Raw genomic sequence first — 19,091 nt, forward strand, 5'->3', positions numbered from 1 at the left:
AGAATCAGGGAATAGGGAAATACAAATGGGCGCACAGCAACAGGCCGGTACGAATACGGACTAGAACGAAAGAACGGAAGGGTTGACACCGGATGGGCTTCAAAGTATGATGACAAGTGGCAACAACACACTGTTAGTGGACATCCTGTGTTGGGACAGGAAAACAAGCATACAGGGAGGGGCAGCCACATGCATTGGGAATACAAATATTGTGACAGTATATTAGGAAGACACCCACATCAAGACAGGAAAAACACTAACACCGGCAAAGGTAGTCACAGTCGGACCGTGCACACACCCAACTTGGAGTCCAGATATGTACGGGCTCGAGAGCAGGCATAATGTTAACCTTCACAGGAACAGACCATAAGAACTAAATATTATCCAAAAAAAGGTAAACCTTCTCTTCTTTCACCGCCTAATCTCTGGAAAAACATTCCTTCATTGAAGGAAGTTATTCAGCTTCAATACATTAAATATATAATCTAAACTCCTTTTCTTCCACTGTCTCCCATCAACACCAATTAACCCCAGATCTCCAAACTCCTGTAATTGTCTGCATCTTAACACCAGAAACTAGTGTTGAGTGCACAATTTGACTGTACAGTTGAACATTTTGTAAAACATCCCGTTATCCTGTATACTTTTACAAAAACCTACTTCCATGGGGCGTGGCCAGCAGCCGAGCATGGCGGACGCGTGCTAGGAGAGCTCCGGACTCGAGCCTCCAAAATCCTGATATTATATGCCTCAATTGTACTAGCTGACTACCTGCGGCTGCTGTATAGGGCAGTGCGGTCAGGACTGAACGCTCGGAGCCGCTTCTGTGTGAAGTAGGTGCTGTGGAGAGGGGATCGATACGGCCCTGTGCCGACTGCGGAGGCCGAGTGACGAACCGCAGTGTAATCCTGCAGCCACGACACCGGAGAAAAGCCGTTCGGGGGCAGAAGCGGTAGCGGAGGGCAGCAAAGTACGTTTGCAACGCACTGAACGGCGGGGTAGATAGCCCCGCGATTACAGTTGTGCCCGCTACTGTGAAAGGTCCTGTGGCGGGGCACGCATTCAGGACAGACCGGGGATGAGGTGAGGCCTACTCTCCCGCGGTGGTGACCCCTGGGGGAGCACAAAGTATCGAAGGGAGAAAATACCATGCGATACCCTGCTGAGTTCTGCAGACGAAGCGGGCAGAAACGGGAGACCCGACCCCTAACTGGGAGAAGTGTGTGACGACGTGTGTTCCCCGGTATGGCACCGGCCATTTGCCTTTGATCGTCCCGCCGATATCTCTGTATAGTGATCGCGGTGAGCAAACCCCTGCTTGGTCGTGATTGCCTGGATTGCTGCCAGACATGCACAGTGAGTAATATACCCCGGTGGGGACCGGACAACTGGTGTAGGGCGGCGATCCTTAAGCGGAGGGAAGAAGCTCCCCCATCCCCCCCCCCCCATCTCCTGTTCAGACACTGGGGCTGGTACATCATCTGAAGGGGGCATCGGAGACACACCTGGCAAGGCCTTACAACAGTGCTGAATCCTGCGGACTGTCAGGATCCTGCGGATGTGGGATTTGATGGAAGGCGCACTCTCTGCAGGCACCATTGTCTTCAACGTCGCCGCCGGTGATGGGTCGCGCTGAGTGGGGCGCCGTTGCTCACATAACTTGAGAGGAAATGTCTTCTGCTGCGGCTGGTGACTGCCCATTGGGGGACAAGAGGGCGCTGATGTGAGGCTGTGGGATTTGAGAGACACTATCTGGGCGCTATACTTGCGAGCTGGGTCCTGGCAGGATCCATCGGATGTGGCGTCATCGCCGGTTCCCCACTGCAGCATTAAAGGAGTAAGTTGCACGGGTCATTCGGGGCTGGATTGTTAGAGTGACCCTCACTGACCTATGCTTTCCCTTGGCCACTATAGGTGTGGCAGGGTATACTCAGACATGAGTCCCTTTCTCACTGCACCATCAGGATTCAAGCAAGCCGGGCCGAAGAAGGCTGAAATGCCAGAAACCGGTCCCCGGTAGCTTGTCTCCTTTCTGGTGAAGAATTGGCTTGGTAGTTTAGTCTGCCCTGTTCCCATGATGCACTGGGCCAGGGACAGACTGATTTGCATATAGCCAGGTTCTGAGCTGGGATGGTGCAGTGAGATAAATAACGGTGATGGATCAAGCCCTGATCTTTGGACTGGGTGAGAGTGGTCTGCTTAATTCAGACACTCTGTTCATCACCACCCCCTTTTCTGAATCGTTTTTGGCCACTATAGGTGTGGCAGGGTATACTCAGACATGAGTCCCTTTCTCACTGCACCATCAGGATTCAAGCAAGCCGGGCCGAAGAAGGCTGAAATGCCAGAAACCGGTCCCCGGTAGCTTGTCTCCTTTCTGGTGAAGAATTGGATTGGTAGTTTAGTCTGCCCTGTTCCCATGATGCACTGGGCCAGGGACAGACTGATTTGCATATAGCCAGGTTCTGAGCTGGGATGGTGCAGTGAGATAAATAACGGTGATGGATCAAGCCCTGATCTTTGGATTGGGTGAGAGTGGTCTGCTTAATTCAGACACTCTGTTCATCACCACCCCCTTTTCTGAATCGTTTTTGGCCACTATAGGTGTGGCAGGGTATACTCAGACATGAGTCCCTTTCTCACTGCACCATCAGGATTCAAGGAAGCCGGGCCGAAGAAGGCTGAAATGCCAGAAACCGGTCCCCGGTAGCTTGTCTCCTTTCTGGTGAAGAATTGGCTTGGTAGTTTAGTCTGCCCAGTTCCCATGATGCACTGGGCCAGGGACAGACTGATTTGCATATAGCCAGGTTCTGAGCTGGGATGGTGCAGTGAGATAAATAACGGTGATGGATCAAGCCCTGATCTTTGGACTGGGTGAGAGTGGTCTGCTTAATTTAGACACTCTGTTCATCACCACCCCCTTTTCTGAATCGTTTTTGGCCACTATAGGTGTGGCAGGGTATACTCAGACATGAGTCCCTTTCTCACTGCACCATCAGGATTCAAGCAAGCCAGGCCGAAGAAGGCTGAAATGCCAGAAACCGGTCCCCGGTAGCTTGACTCCTTTCTGGTGAAGAATTGGCTTGGTAGTTTAGTCTGCCCTGTTCCCATGATGCACTGGGCCAGGGACAGACTGATTTGCATATAGCCAGGTTCTGAGCTGGGATGGTGCAGTGAGATAAATAACGGTGATGGATCAAGCCCTGATCTTTGGACGGGGTGAGAGTGGTCTGCTTAATTCAGACACTCTGTTCATCACCACCCCCTTTTCTGAATCGCTATGCTTTCCCTTGGGCACGCTTCCATAGTGGACAATGGGTAAAGTGGGACGCACCAAGCTGAAGATGCCAGAACAACGGGGTAGGAACCAGTCACAAGGCGAACCGGAGAGCATGGACGAGGTGCTGAGCTCCGGACACCTACCCCCAACAAAGGAGCATACCTCAGAAGACAAACTGGACCTCATCTTCCAGGAGGTGCGAGACACACGGAAGGCACTGGAGCTCCAAATAGGGTCCCTGTCCACGGGGCTGAACTTGCTTCGGGCGGATCATGTAAAGACAACGTAGACGGTCAAGGAGCAGGGGATGACATTGGCGGAACTGTCGCCCAAGCAAAAGCAAACAGACTCGGACGTCAAGCAACTACAAACACAGGTAGCCACATTGATGGACAGAGTGGAGGATGCAGAAGGGAGGATTAATATCCGCGTAATTGGCCTGCCGGAGAGAAGAGAGGAACCGGATGCGGTGGGGTATATGGAACAATGGATTAAAGATAATGTCACAACAGAGGGGCTCTCTTCGCAATACTGCATCGAAAGGGTGCATAGAATACCAACTGGACGGCTTAAACCAGGCGCCCCCCCCCCGAGACCCCTTATAGTAAAGTTTTTAAACTACCGCAACCAAGATGTCCTGCTCCAAAAAGCTAAAACGGCTGCGCCGATCAATTTCGAGAATGCGAGGATCTCGCTGTTTCCGGATTAAACGATGATGGTGCAAAAACAGAGAGCCTCGTTCATGGTGGTGAAGAGACGGCTTCGTGATTTTCAGCTACAGTATGCGCTCTTGTTCCCGGCACGCCTCAAGATAATTCACGACCAAAAATCTTACTTTTTTGAGAGTCCTTGAGATCTCGAGGATTGGCTGGAGGTGATGGAACTTACTAACGCGGAGGAGAAAGCTATGCTCACGGAGGAGAGGCGGAACTCAGTGGCGGCTTTATCGACTAGACGCAGAGGCCGTAGACTAAGGAGGACCAACGGGCACATGCGGGTCACATCGCAACAGATGCAACAGACCAAACAACAGGCGGTGCTGGCCACAGCGACCTTCACGAATGCACCGAGATCGGTCCATAAATCCTCCTCGGAAGAAGAGGACACTCATGAATCAGACTCCGAGGGCAGTGTGGCTCTATTTCCCTCGGCAACGCCGCAGCTAATCGCGAACCTGTTTGGTTGATGGACTCACACAAGTATTGTAGGCTCTAAGTGATTTCATTTTGCGCTGCGGCTGCGCTGGCCCCCCCCTCAGACAACGTAGTTCATTTTTCATCAGGCACCAGGTATTAGCGCTCTTGTACTGTAGTAGCTCAACCTGGCAGATGTTTGACACGTTATAGCATGTGCAAGGCGCAGGCACAATCCCCCCCAAATGCGAAGGCGCAATGTAACTTCTTTCATTCTTATTTTTTTAATGTTCATTCAGTTTGTAGATTCATTTGAGGATCCTTATTTGTAAGTTGGAACAGTTTGCGGGAGTTTAGGTCCGATGCTTGTTTCAGGTTGGACCAAGTATTGTGGGGGGTGGGCTGGGTTACGGTCTTGAGTTGTCCGCCACTATTGATCTCCAAATCCGCAGATATGTACTGTTATGTTATTACATGATATGTTTGATGATTAGATGCATACATCGGGAAAGGATAAAATTATAACGTGGAATATAAGGGGTATGGGCACGGTGCATAAACGGCACAGGATACATGCTCAGCTACAGCGCCGCAAAGTGCAAATAGTCTACTTACAGGAGTCACACATGATAGAGAATGAAGTTGTGAAGCTTAGGAAAAAATGGAGGGGACAAGTGTTTTCCACTGTGTATTCTAATTATGCTAGGGGAGCCACGATCTGGGTTAGACACGGGGTGCCCTTTGTGGCCCAGGAACAGCAAATTGATAAACATGGTAGATATGTGTTTGTTAACACCATCAGTGCTGCAGCAATTCATCCCGGATGCTGCACTTTCTTGAATCCCATTGTTCATGACGAGCTCAGCCCGTCATGGGCACACGAGCAGTGTACTGCATGACGAGCTGAGCTCGTCATGAGCATCGAAGGGGTTAAAGGACTTTTGGATGGCCAACTGGTAGTACTGGGAACCTTTTACGCCCCTAATTATGAGCAGGACCATTATTGGAATACACTGAGCGGGGCATTGGCGGGATGGGAGGCCTATCCCTGGATATTGGGAGGGGACTGTAGCACAAGTTTCTATTTGTGTAACGATATATCTGTAAGAGACATAAGTTAGTGATAGATTCCGCGGCTCCACGTCCGTCGTCGGCGTCGTTAGCGCCGGAATGACGTCGTCGGAGTACTTAGACGCCGCCCATGCATGCTGACGTAAGTTCTTATACACAGCTTTTCCGCGCAAGATACGCAGAGCCATGATAGAACCAACACTGGTGCCATGAAACTAGGACCCTGAAAGGGGATGACCTTAACCCTAGATATCGGTTCGCAGAACGGGGAGGATGGGTGGGTCGGTAAGGAATCTATCACTAACTAATGTCTCTTACAGATATATCGTTACACAAGAAGTAACTTGTGCATCTGAAAGAGACACGTTAGTGATAGATTCCTTACCTTAGAATAGATACCCAAGCAATACCAACCCCGGTGGTAGGTCTGCGAACCAATAATCACACCAGAAAGTCCTGGAGGACGGAACGGCCAAAGAAGCCATCCCTCCGGACTTGGCTGTCCAGGCAGTAGTGTCTTGCAAACGTGTGCAGCGAGGCCCACGTAGCTGCCTGGCAAATGTCCTGCAAGAGCACTCCTCGGCCCAGGGCAGTTGTAGTCGCCGTGGCCAGAGTAGAATGACCCCGCAATCCAGATGGGGCTACTTTTTGGCCATGGAGTAACATGCCTGGATACACAAGATGATCCACCGCGAGATGGTCCACTTGTGCACCGCCTTTCCCTTCTTAGCGCCCACGTAACCAACAAAGAGTTAGTCATCCACCCGGAACTGGCGTCTGCGATCCAGATAGTAACAGAGCGCACGTTTTGGGTCCAGACAGAGGAGCCTCTCTTCCTCTTTCGAGGGATGCGAAGGCAGAAAGAAGGTGGGCAAGGTAACGGACTGCCCGATGTGGAAGGCCGTGACAACCTAGGGCAGGAAAGAGGGTCTCGTCCGCAACACAACCTTGTCCGGATGGACAGAGAGGAAAGGAGGTGTAGAAGAAAGAGCCTGGAGCTCACTCACTCTCCTGGCAGAGGTGATGGCCACCAGGAAAGCAGTCTTCAAAGTAAGAAGACGGAGAGGACAGTTATGGAGCGGCTCAAAGGGAGCACACATTAGGTAAGTAAGTACAAGATTCAAGTCCCACTGGGGCATCACGAAGAGAACAGGAGGGAACATGTGTGTGATGCCCTTCAAAAACCTATTTACAATGGGGGACTTGAACAAGGAAGGCTGATCAGGTAGCCGTAAGAAGGCGGAAATGACAGAAAGGTACCCCTAGAGAGTGCCCAGAGCAGAGCCCTGCTGGGTAAGAGAAAGAAGAAAGAGGAGAATCTCAGAAAGGGGTGCAGAGAGTGGGTCCACAGCCTTTGCTGTGCACCATGCCACAAATCTGTTCCACCTGCAGGCGTATACCAACTTTGTGGAGGGACGCCTGGCTGCCAGAATGATATCACAGACTTCGGGAGGCAAGTCAAATGGCCTCAACTGCAGCCGCTCAATCTCCAAGCTTGTAGGTGGAGACTGGACAGGTTCGGGTGCAGAACCGTCCCCTGCTGCTGCGACAGAAGGTCCTCCCGAAGAGGCAGACGAATCGGGGATCGACTGACATGCTGAGTAGCTCGGATACAAATATATATTAGTGACCAGTCCGGAGCCACAAGAATAACCTGGGCCCGGTCGCGCCTGATCTTCTTCAGCACTCTGGGCAGAAGTAGTATAGGCGGAGAGGCGTACAATAGACCGCAACTCCACTCGCGACGAAAAGCGTCTCCGAGCGAGTGCCGCCTTTGAAATTCCAACGCGCAGAACTGATGACCTTGCGCGTTCTCTTCTGTGGCGAATAGATCTAACCAAGGCTCTCCCCATCTCTGAAAGAGGCCTTGCGCCACGTCCGAGTTCAGACGCCATTCGTGATCCATCATGCACCGACGGCTGAGTTCGTCCGCCCTGGCATTCCGAGAACCTGCCAGGTGTTGAACCACCAGGGTCACGCCCTGATGTTCCAGCCACTGCCAGAGGCGCAGAGCCTCCATGCATAGGGTCTACGACCCCACCCCGCCCTGTTCGTTGCAGTACCACATGGCGGTGGTGTTGTCCGTGAACACCTGCACTACACTCCCCCGGACAGAGGGGAGGAATGCCTTCAGTGCTAGTCGGATCCCCCGCAGCTCCAAAAGGTTGATATGGAGCCGGGACTCCGCCGGAGACCAGAGGCCTCTGATCTCCGCCTCTCCCATGTGGCCTCCCCAGCCCTGGAGGGACGCGTCCGTCACAACCATGTGCTCCGGGTGGGGTAGGGAGCGGGATCTGCTACTGACCCAATCGCGGTCCGTGAGCCACCACTGCAGCTGTCTTGTAGTGCCCTCCGAGATCAAGACATGGTCGGACAAGTTGCCCTGATGCTGGGCCCACTGAAACTTCAGGTCCCACTGCAGAGCCCGCATGCGCCACCGGGGGTGATGCACCAGAAGGATGCAGGAGGCCATCAGCCCCAGAAGCCGCAGCGTCAACCTGACCGAGACTCGGGATAAAGACTGAAAGATCAGAATCAGAGCCTGAATATCCCGAACCCGCTGTTCGGGTGGATAAACCCGAAACTGCGCAGAGTCTAGAACCGCTCCGATGAAGAGGAGCTTCTGAGAGGGACACAGGTGCGACTTCGGCACGTTGATGGAGAACCCCAGCAAGTGCAGGAGGTCGGCCGTAGTCTGGAGGTGGCTGACGAATGTCTGGGGAGAGCCCGCCTTCAACAACCAGTCGTCTAGGTAGGGGAAGACTGACACCCCTAACCTGCGCAGATGAGCTGCGACCACCGCCATCACCTTCGTGAACACCCGTGGGGCGCTGGTAAGGCCGAAGGGGAGCACGGTAAACTGAAAGTGCTCGTGGCCTACCGTGAACCGCAGGTAACGCCGGTGGGCCGGCAGGACGGGGATGTGAAAATAAGCATCCTGCAAGTCCAACGCTACCAGCCAGTCTCCAGGGTCCAGGGCAGCTAAGACCTGAGCCAAAGTCTGCATCGTGAACTTCTCCTTCCGGAGGAGGCCGTTGACGTTCCGTTGGTCCAAGATAGGGCGTAGGCCCCCTTTGCCCTTCTTGGGTACCAGAAAGTAGTGGGAGTAACAACCACACCCTACTTCTGGCCCAGGAACGCGCTTGATGGCCCCCTTGGCCAAGAGGGCAGTGACTTCCTCTTGCAGAAGTTGCAAGTGATCCCCCGACACGCGGTGAAATTGCGGTGGCATGGCTGGAGGGGTCGCCTCGAAGGGGAGGTAGTAGCCCCTTCGGACGATCTGCAGCACCCACCTGTCCGACGTGACAGTGCGCCAGTGGGAGAGGTGATGGCGAACCCTGCCTCCCACAGGCAGTCACATGGGCCTGAAAACTCGGACTAGGAAGGTTTTGAGGCAGGTGCTGCGGAGGGAGGTGTGGACTGGCCTCGCCGTTGTCCCTGACCGCCGCCACGACAGTTTCCACGGCCGTCACCGCGCTTTTGAACATTCTGCGGTGCGTGGCTGGCAGCACGTGTGGGGGCGTCCCTTCCTTGGCTACGAAAGGAGCGAAAGGCACCCGATTGCTGGCGTGTGGCCGAGAGGCCCAAGGACTTGGCCGTAGCCCTGGAGTCCTTAAAACGCTCAAGCGCATGGTCTGCCTTATCGCCAAAGAGGCGACGGCCATCGAACGGCATGTCCAGAAGTGTGGCCTGGACATCGGCCGAAAAGTTGGCGGACCTCAACTAGGCATGGCGTTGAACCGCCACTGTCGTTGCCAACGCCCTGCCCAGTGAGTCCGTGGTATCCAGCCCACACCGGAAGGATTATCGCGCTGCATCTCGGCCCTCCACCAGGGTTTGGGCGAGTTTAGCCCGGACCTCCTCCAGACATTGTGGCAGCACGTCCGCGACTGCGTCCCACAGGGTGTGGGTGTAGCGGCCCAAGAGACAGGCGGTATTGATAAACCGCAGCCCTAAGCTTAGGGACGAGAACACTTTCTTCCCGAACTGTTCATATCTCTTGGATTCCCGATCGGGCAGGCTCTCGGGGGTGGGATGGGTGGACAAAAAGCAAGGGTCGCCCGGGGCCGGGCGGTAGCGTCTGGCCACGTTCCTATCCACAGGCGGACCTGTGGCGGGCTTGGACCAAGTGCCCACAAGAACGTCACACAAGGCCTCATTGAACGGCAGCAGAAGCTCGCTGGAGCTTGACTGCGGTTCGAGAACCTCAGTGAGGAGGTTAGTCCTCACGGCCGCGACGGGGAGCTCAAGGTTTAAGGCCTTGGCCGCCCTCGTCCACTCTACACTGTAAGTAGACCCTTCCTCCGAAGCCACGGTTGGAGGGGAGACAAATCCAGTGTCTGGCGAAGTGTCAATACCACTGGCCTCCCCAAGCTCATATGTCCAGTCCTGTTGAGACTGGCACTCCTGTGCCAGAGGGTCCTCAGACCCCTCCCAATCTCCCTCGTCACCCGTCTCCTGTAAAACAGGATTAACAAACGGGGCCTCCTCATGGAAATAAAAATCTCCAAAGGCCGTCGGAAGCGGCGCCCAGCGGCGCCGTTCCGGTGCCAGAGTCGGACCGGAGGGAACATTGGGGACGGCGTCCACAGTGGGCGCCGGTGAGGTCGTGAGGTCGACCGGCGATGACCCAGATCCGGAAGAGGATCCGGTGAGGTCCTGCGGCGCCGGGACCGAAGTCGCCGGCGGCGTCGGGGCCGAAGCACCCGACGGCGTCGGGGCTGAAGCACCCGACCCACTAGGGGCTCCAGCCGGGACCGGAGGCGCCAAGGAACCCGACTGAGGAGGGAGGGACCTCATGGCCATGAGGTAACGCTCGATCTCCGGCGTCGCGCCGTGTCCATGGACCCGAAGGTGTGGGCAGGCGGCGACGCTTACGACTCCCTCGGAGCCGCGTGGGCGGTGTCGTCCGAACCCCCGGCCGCATCGTGCGAGCGTTGGGGTGGGTCGGAGGAACGATGACGTCTCTCCGACCTCTCATGCCTCTTACCTGAGGACTTGGATCCTGGCGACCGACGTCCACTCTCGGAGCTGCGATGACTCCGACCCCGCGACCTCCCCCTCAACCTCCCGTGGGACCGGGACCGGGACCTGGAACGGCGCGGGGCCGATTGCCGGAGCTCGAGCCGCTTGCGGGACCGCTCCCGCCTAGCTTTAGACGTCATGGCCCGGCAGTCGGAGCAGGTGCGGTCGTCGTGGTCGAGGCCTAAACACTTCAGGCACCGGCGATGGGGGTCCGTAACCGACATCAGTCGGTCGCACTTCGAACAGGGTTTGAACCCGGGCATCCCTACCGGCACCGATAGAGTCGAAGACTCGAGGAAAGAAATGATCAAAACGATCAAAAAGTTTAGTCAAAAAATGACTAGGGGTAGAGCTTCTCCGGATTTGCGCTAGCTGGCGCGTAAAAAAAAAAGAACTGACGTCAGCGCGCATGGGCGGCGTCTAAGTACTCCGACAACGTCATTCCGTCGCTAACGACGCCGACGCGCAGGGGTATTGCTACGCAAAAATCTCCGGATCCAGTCTGACGCCTGGGGATATTCTAAGGTAAGGAATCTATCACTAACGTGTCTCTTTCAGATATGTAGTATTAGATGTATCATTGGATAGATCACACCCACCATTGCAGGGCACTACTGTGTTGAGACAGGCTGAGGCATTCTCACACTGGATGGAGGGTTGGGATTTACAGGATGAGTGGCGGATGCGACACCCCCTTCATAGAGAATACTCATATTACTCTGTAGTACATGACCTCCACATGAGAATAGATAGGCTACTCTGTACGGGTAGGATAGCCATGCAGGTGCTGGACTCCACTTACCTTCCCAAGACTTTTTCTGACCATAACCCATTGGAAACCATAATCGCATGGGCTAGAATACCCACACCGGTCCCCACCTGGCGCCTCTGGCCGCAACTCTTGGAAGATCAAGTCTTCCGTAGTACCCTATCCAATACTATTGAACATTATTTTGTGGATAACAGCAACACAGCCTCCAATAAACTGATAGAATGGGATGCTTTTAAGGCGGTGGTGCGGGGTAGGACCATAGTTACGACGGTAGGAGCAAGACAGGAATTGCATAAATCACTAGTGGAGGTGGAATGGAAAATGGGCACACTTGAGAAAGAGGCACTCACGGACGGGGAGAAAAAGGGACCTCTACAGGAGGTGCGACTACGTCACGCTGAACTGTTGGAATCTCTGAGACTAATGAATTATGCAGCATTCAGACAGCGCGCTCACAGCGAGGCAGACAGGGCGGGAGCATTACTGGCTCGCATTCCCCGAGATGATCCTCCGTCTGTGGTCATACCCAGACTTATCACAGCTACTGGCGACATAATCACCACTCAAGGGGAAATTAATACGGCATTCCGTGACTACTATGCTACACTATACAGGGCATCTGATGGCCCTACTGGGCCACACACGGAGGCCTTTCTATCTGACCTAACATACCCGACAATTCCAGAACTGGTGCGTAAAGGGCTTATAGGCCACATTACATCACAGGAGATCAGAGTGGCGATGAAGGGGCTGCCGCGCAACAAAACGCCTGGTATTGATGGACTGCCCATTGAGTTCTATGATACTTATGCGGAGGCTTTGGTGCCCCAGTTGGTAGATTTATATAAGGAGGTATGGGAAAGGGGCTCTTTGCCTACTACGATGACACAAGCACTGGTCATCGCGCTCCCAAAGCCAGGTAGGGAACACACTGATATGGCAAAATATTGACCGCTGTCGTTGTCCACAGAATATAAAATATTGAGTAAGGTGCTCGCAAACAGACTGGTTCCACATTTATCAAAGTTGATACACAATGACCAAACTGTTTTTTTGCCTGACCTGAGTACATCTCTAAACATAAGGAAATTGCATTATTTGCTAACGGAAGCCCCGAAAAGTTGTCCATACGCCGGCTGTCTTTCACTTGACCTACGGCAGATTTTTGATTCCATACAGTGGGAGTATATGTTCCAAGCACTGGGGAAATTTGGCATCCCGGAAGAATATACTACATGGGTACGGATATTATACGATGCCCCTACAGCGCGTACTAGAACGGGAGGACACATATCGGGTGAGTACACCATACATAAAGGCACAAGACAGGGCTGCCCACTATCCCCCCTTCTTTTTTATCTTAGCATTGAAGCTATTAGCAATTCAGCTGCGACTGGATTTTCTAGATATGGGAATACATTTGGGTAATACGACCCATTTATTCTTGGCATACGCTGATGATATACTTTTGTATACATCTGACCTTCGCACCCCTCTGGTCACCTTATTTGAGGCGTTTCAAAGGTTCGAACGTATATCGGGACTGGCTTTAAACACTACTTAGACGCATGCCTTTTTCTTTGCGGATGGGATGGACACTACTGAACTAGATATTGGTGGCACTCCAATTCAGGTTACGCCGTCGACGTTTCGCTATCTGGGCATACAAATCTACAGGAAGCATGAAGACATGTTAGAGGGTAATCTGAATAAGGCAATCAGGGCACTGAGAGCTAGTATTGCGTTCTGGACTGTGTTGCCGCTTTCTATTACGGGCAGGGCAGCTATTGCTAAAATGGTTGTGTTACCCCGTTTGGTGTATTACTTCACGAATCTACCTTTGTTAGTACCACAGCACACCTTTAATTTACTGAACACTCTGCTAATAGATCTTATTTGGGGTAAGGGTAGACGGCACATTAGCCTTAAAAATTTTAAAACTTCAAGTTGAGACTGCGGCAGGAGGCCTGGGAGTACCAGATTTTCGCGCCTATTACTATGCCTGTCAACTACAATGGCTGTCCTACTGGACAGCGGGCCGTAATTTACATGAAACCGACCATACAGTTGCAGACTTGGATAACGGCACGATACATGCCCTATTACTACCGGGTAGTAGGATCCCAGCGGAGATTCCCCTACTACTGCAGACGGCACTACGGTGCTGGAGAGCGGCGCTGAAATACACACGCACAGGGCATACATATGCAGGGAATATACCATTACTAGGGATCAGGCTGGCAAGTGGGAGGCTAACGAAACGCAAACTGACACCCTGGTTGGATGTAAGTATAAGTACGGCAGCCGCCTTGTTTGGGCAGGAAATGTAGGAGAGTAGGGTCTGCAATCCTATGATCACCCCAGATTTTTGCTTTTTGCTTCACTGGTTTACGACTTTCCCTGGCTGTGGGCCTGCTAATCAGACCCACAGCCAAGCTGTTCTCTCTCTAAATTGACACACATGTACCTTAGGTGCATTTACCAATTGGTACTGGGCCACCTTATCAGTCCCTGTACAGTATACCTTAGGTATCCAGGGCATAGGTGTACCCAGGGCCTACCAGGGGCTGCAGCATGTATTATGCCACCCCTGGCTGGCCATCTAAATCTGACACAACTGGCTGCACGACAGCTGGGGCAAGGTGGTGTACACACCCTTCGCTTTAGATATAGTATACCTATTTCTAACCCTAAAATGGACACATGTATTCCTATCAGTCACTCCTATGGCAGGCCTTATCAATCCTGAAGGCAGAGTGCTTGGAATTATGTGAGATGGTGCTCTGGCATGAGCTGAGCCCGTTTGCAGCTTGCGGAACCAATTCCTAATAGCTGTTCCATGAGAACGCATACCATATACTCTTAAGTGCATTATAATCCTCGCGGTTATTTGCCAACTTTGGTATCGCTTTATCAAGACATGTCGAGTAAGGTGTCATACAAATTGGAATACTGGCGATGGGGTTAGCATTCCACCCTTCTAGAGGGACACGACATGTATGTAACTGTGAACCCCGGTTAAAGTTAACTCGAGCCTCAGCATCACAAAATGGATGCTGCCACCACAGACACAAGTCTGACCTCCTGCTGCTGGGAGTCCTTCCAGCGAGGAGAGCTTGGACAAAGGGTTTCCTGTCAGGGGCGGTGCTAGCACCATCCCAGACAGGGTTTTGTGTATCCCAGGTAGGCAGGGCTGAGAGGAAGGTGACTGCAAGTGGCACCCCGGTGCTCACTGTGCATATGCCTGCTTGAACCAGTTCCAGGGGCACACCAGCCCCTGAGCTGGGGAAAGTCCGGACAAGGGAGAGGGGTGTAACCACCCCCCTCCTGGTCCCACCCATGGGCAGGACCTAGTCGCGTGCCAGCCCCTTTTTTTTAGAATAAAGGTAGGAGCGGGCCCCCTTCCCAAATTAGATAATTCTGAATCTTGACTACTTTCCACGAAAGGACTCTTGACTATTTCTGAAGACTCTCCCTTGTGGCTAAGGAGTAGCCACCCTGCACCAGCGGGCACCATCTAAGCGCTTGCGGTTTGCTGCACATCCCTCCTCCGGATCAAGACTGCCCAGCTCGACGAGACCCGGATTCCCTGGCATCTCTGACCTCTACCTGCATTATCAGCCCAGCTGAGATTCGTGGGTGTGACGAGACCTGAAGGGACCGGCAATCTTCAAAACTGCACGACGCTTATCCAGCTCGACCGCCGAGGGATCCTCGAGTGAGTGCTTTGGGGTTTGAGAAGCCCTAACCCTGAGCAGCTCCAGCACCGAAGTCCAGCCCCCCAGCATCCACGAGATCTGCGTGGGGCCCTTCTGCTCTTTGCTGCTCACCGCGTTGTCCGGTCACTTGCCTGCTGGCTAGTGGCCCTTCTGACGACGAACCACGACGATTACATCGCTGGTCTGGTTGCTCCAGACTGGCTCTTGCTCCCCTCCAAAAGAGGAGCACCCCGGACCCTCCTGGTCCACTCCAGACGTCATTTTGACTCCACCGCGTGGGCTTGACTTTGCCAAGGTTTGTTGCCCCAATCCTGGGTCCAGCATCGCTGACAGCAGACACCTTCGTGGGACAGCTCGCACCTCCATCCTGGTCGCCGACAACGCCTCCTGGTCCGAGGGACAGCAGAGTCCAGCGTCGCCCACTCACCTAGTCGAGGTGACTTCATCCGGTGCCATCCTGGTGCCCACCTAATCACTGGCTAGTGATTAAGAACTGAGTCCCCTCTGCTTTCAGGTCGTCTCCATCATCGATCCAAGCTTGGATCACTCCGAACATCATCACTGGTCGCCTGCCAGCAACTTCTTCTTTCAGGCTCCATAGACTTCAACGAGGATTCCCGACGTCTTTTGAACCCTATGCAGCCGCAGCCCCTGGGCTAGGTAACCCGAGCATTTCGGTGCTCCAACGTAGGTTCACTATCTAAGTGTCCAGATCCTTTCTCGTTTTCAGTTAATCTAGTCAGATTCGTCCGATAACACTAACTTTACGAATACTAGCATCCATAGACTTTGTCCCGCATCCCGCGTGAGAGTGCACACTCTGCACCCGATCTCCCTAGGCCTCCTGCTCCTAACCTTAGGGTTCAGTAGTGTAGTCCTAGCAATCCTGAAGCCTCTGGATCTTGTTACTTACCTGCTAGTATTTCGCATTCCAGTTTTAGTGTATATGGTTTTTCGTGCCACTCGGGCATTTGTGTAAATTGTGCAACTTAAAGTATTTTCTTAAGAGTTTTGTTGTGTGCTTAGCTCCCTGACTCACTCATAAAGAGATCAGGGTAGACTTGTTATAAATAAATATCCTTTTATTTTCATAACAACTTGTGTGGTGTCCTTTCACTTGGTGTTCAAGAGGTATATGTGATGGTATAACAGCTGGCTTAACACGCCCTCTAGAGTTTAGCCTAAAGACTGCTCTTGTCCATGCTACTAGGATAGCTGGTCTATAAGGTTGACTTACAACCAATCATCAATAAGGGTTGTTTGGAATGATACACAGTGATCACTAGAATAGTGAGCACTACATATCAGGCCAACTTCTCACAGGAAACACTAATGGATCACAATACATTCATACGTCAAACCGGCGCCCCAGCATCTATGTTTCTAACACACACGGCACTGCTTAGATTTATTAAAAAGACTTGGGCTCCTCAGAGGTCACCCCCCCCCCCTGAGAATGAATTGATTAAGATGGTATATTATATGGGTGGTGGACGTCATTTGATCAAGTGGTTGCACACACGAGGGTTTCCCTGCAAATGTTGAAGACTCAATGGGAAGCGGAAGTAGGGAAGGAATTGACGGACAGGGAATGGGCGATAGTACTGGAACACCCCAGGAAAATCCCTCGCAATGCTAGATTCAAATTTATACAAATGATGGTGTTGCATCGTGCTTATTTAACCCCGCACAGACTAGATAAGATGTTCCCCCAAACACAGCCCTGCTGCCCTCTGGGTCTTTTAAAGGGGGCAGGTTTTATACACATCATATGGGACTGCCCACGACTGCGTAGGTACTGGGAAACGGTACGACAAATGATAGAATCTTCCACGAAGCTAGCCATTACTGTTACAGCAGTGGAGTGCATCCTGGGGTTCCATACTCTGACCACCACTCACAAAGTGCAATACCGATTTGTAAACCTTGTATGTTTGTTAGCTGTTCGAAATATAACTAGGAGATGGAAATCTCGCAAATCCCCTGAAGTAAATGTATGGCATGCAGAATTATTAAGATGGGGCGGAGCGGAAGGCGCGACACTACGCAGAGAAGAAATTAGAGGCCTGCGTAAGACCCCGATCTCTCTTGAATGGGAGGTTATGTTGGAAGGGATGCATATGCAGGACTTGGATTTGATGTCTTAAGACAGAGATATTGTGTATTAAAGACTCGACCGCTGGGTCTGCTGTAGAATATAGATGCGGCACAAAGCGTAACTGGCTGTATGGCCTAGAGGCCTTTAGGGTACCGCCTACCCACTAGATATACCGGTAGTATGGGCATTAGCTGGACACAGACCGTAACCTTTTTTTTTTTTTTTTTTTTTTTTTTTGACCTTTATTGTGTCGATAGGAGTGGTACACAGCCTGTGTGCCTACAACCTGTAGCGTACAGGCCGGCAGCGCTTTCAAAGAGTATCACAGTCAAGCAAGAACATTCTATCAGAGGAGAGTTTAGGTAACACAGCATGTCGCCTACAACCCCACAGGGCCGGCCGCGTGGAAACGTACCACAAGCAGGTAGGACTGTCGGTCACTGCAATTTCTATTGTGTAGAGAGAGTAAACAGGTGACCTATGAGGTCTCATTTTACAATAACTCATAAATCAGAACAATAACTCGGGGATCAGTGTAGCCCTCCCATTCATCAGCAGTCCCACCACACGTAGTATAAGGTGAGGAGTATCAAGCAGCCCCTAGTGTCTCTGCGGCAAGCAGTCGTTTCGCTAAGAGAAGCCCCAGTGCAAACAATTTTCGATTGTTCTTCAGCTCGGGGGGAGTGAGTCCCAGCAGGGCGATTCTCGGACACGGTGGGATTGCAGTATCCACCATGTCCGACATGGCCTCAAACACCTCCACCCAGTAGGAAGCGACTGTAGAGCAAGTCCACGCTAGGTGCATGAAATGGGCACCCGGGCGGTTGCAGCGGAGGCATCTGTCATCATCGCGTAAACCAAAGTGGTGTAGTTTAGCGGGAGTGTAATAGAGGCGGTGCAGGAATTTAAAATGCAGTATTCTGAGGCGGGCATTGCCTGTCACTGAGTTGGTATGGGAGCAGCTCAATTCCCACTGGTCATCCGTAAGTGGTACATCCAGGTCCCCATCCCATTCAGCGCGCGCCCGCAGGGTAGGAGGCACTGCGGCCGAGTACGCATACTTATATAACATAGAGACGACATGTTTCGGGGCTGTAGTCTGAAGTAGTGCATGTAACGGCACCATAATTTCAGGCTCGTTCGGGAAGTCGGGAGTGACTGCCTTGACGCCGTGCCGCAGTCGTGCGTAAAGGAACGTGTCCATGGTCGAGGGGATCTGGTCTCCAAATAGGTGGGCAGAGGATCGGAATTTCCCTTCCACATACAAATCACCCCACTTATGAAGTGCTAGTCTGATAAGCATTTTGCGACCTAGTTCCTCGCAGGCGATACTCAGTCTGGGGTCGTGTGCGATGGGCATAAGCGGGGAGTAGAGAAAGGCAATGTTCGCCCGGGTCGCAATCCTATGCCAGGCCAACACCGTACAATCCACGGTGGTGGGATCACGCTCGGTCACACGGGGTTCCGTGTAGAGATATCCCGATGGCTTAGCAGGCCTCATATACCCATCCTCCACGGCTAGATGCGCCATGAAGGGCGGGGGTCGGAGCCAGTAGGCCGCGAAGTGAGCCTGTGCACAATCGAAGTAGAGGCTGAAGTTAGGGACCTCGAACCCGCCCTGGTAGTAAGGCAGTTTCAGCGTCGATAGTGCTATCCTAGCCTGTTTACCGCCCCAGATCAATCTGGACAGTTGGGAATCTAGGGAGCGGAAAAAATGTGACCCAGGGCTGTAGGGGATGTTCGTGAATAGGTACAGTAGTTTGGGGAGTATGACCACTTTGATCAGGGAAATACGCCCCGCCATGGAGAGAGGGAGATGAATCCATTTAGTGATAGTGTCCGTTAGTTTGTCCAGGACGGTGCCATAATTCGCCCTAATGAGGGTCTCGCGGTTCCTGGTGATTGTTATGCCCAGGTATTTAATCTCGTCTCCTTCCCACACCAGGGGGTAATCGAGAGGGAACTGTGTGGTTTTATCTGTAAGGGGGAATAA

Source organism: Lissotriton vulgaris, chromosome 2_1 (genome assembly GCF_964263255.1).
Source record: "Lissotriton vulgaris chromosome 2_1, aLisVul1.2, whole genome shotgun sequence".
NCBI lineage: Eukaryota > Metazoa > Chordata > Amphibia > Caudata > Salamandridae > Lissotriton > Lissotriton vulgaris.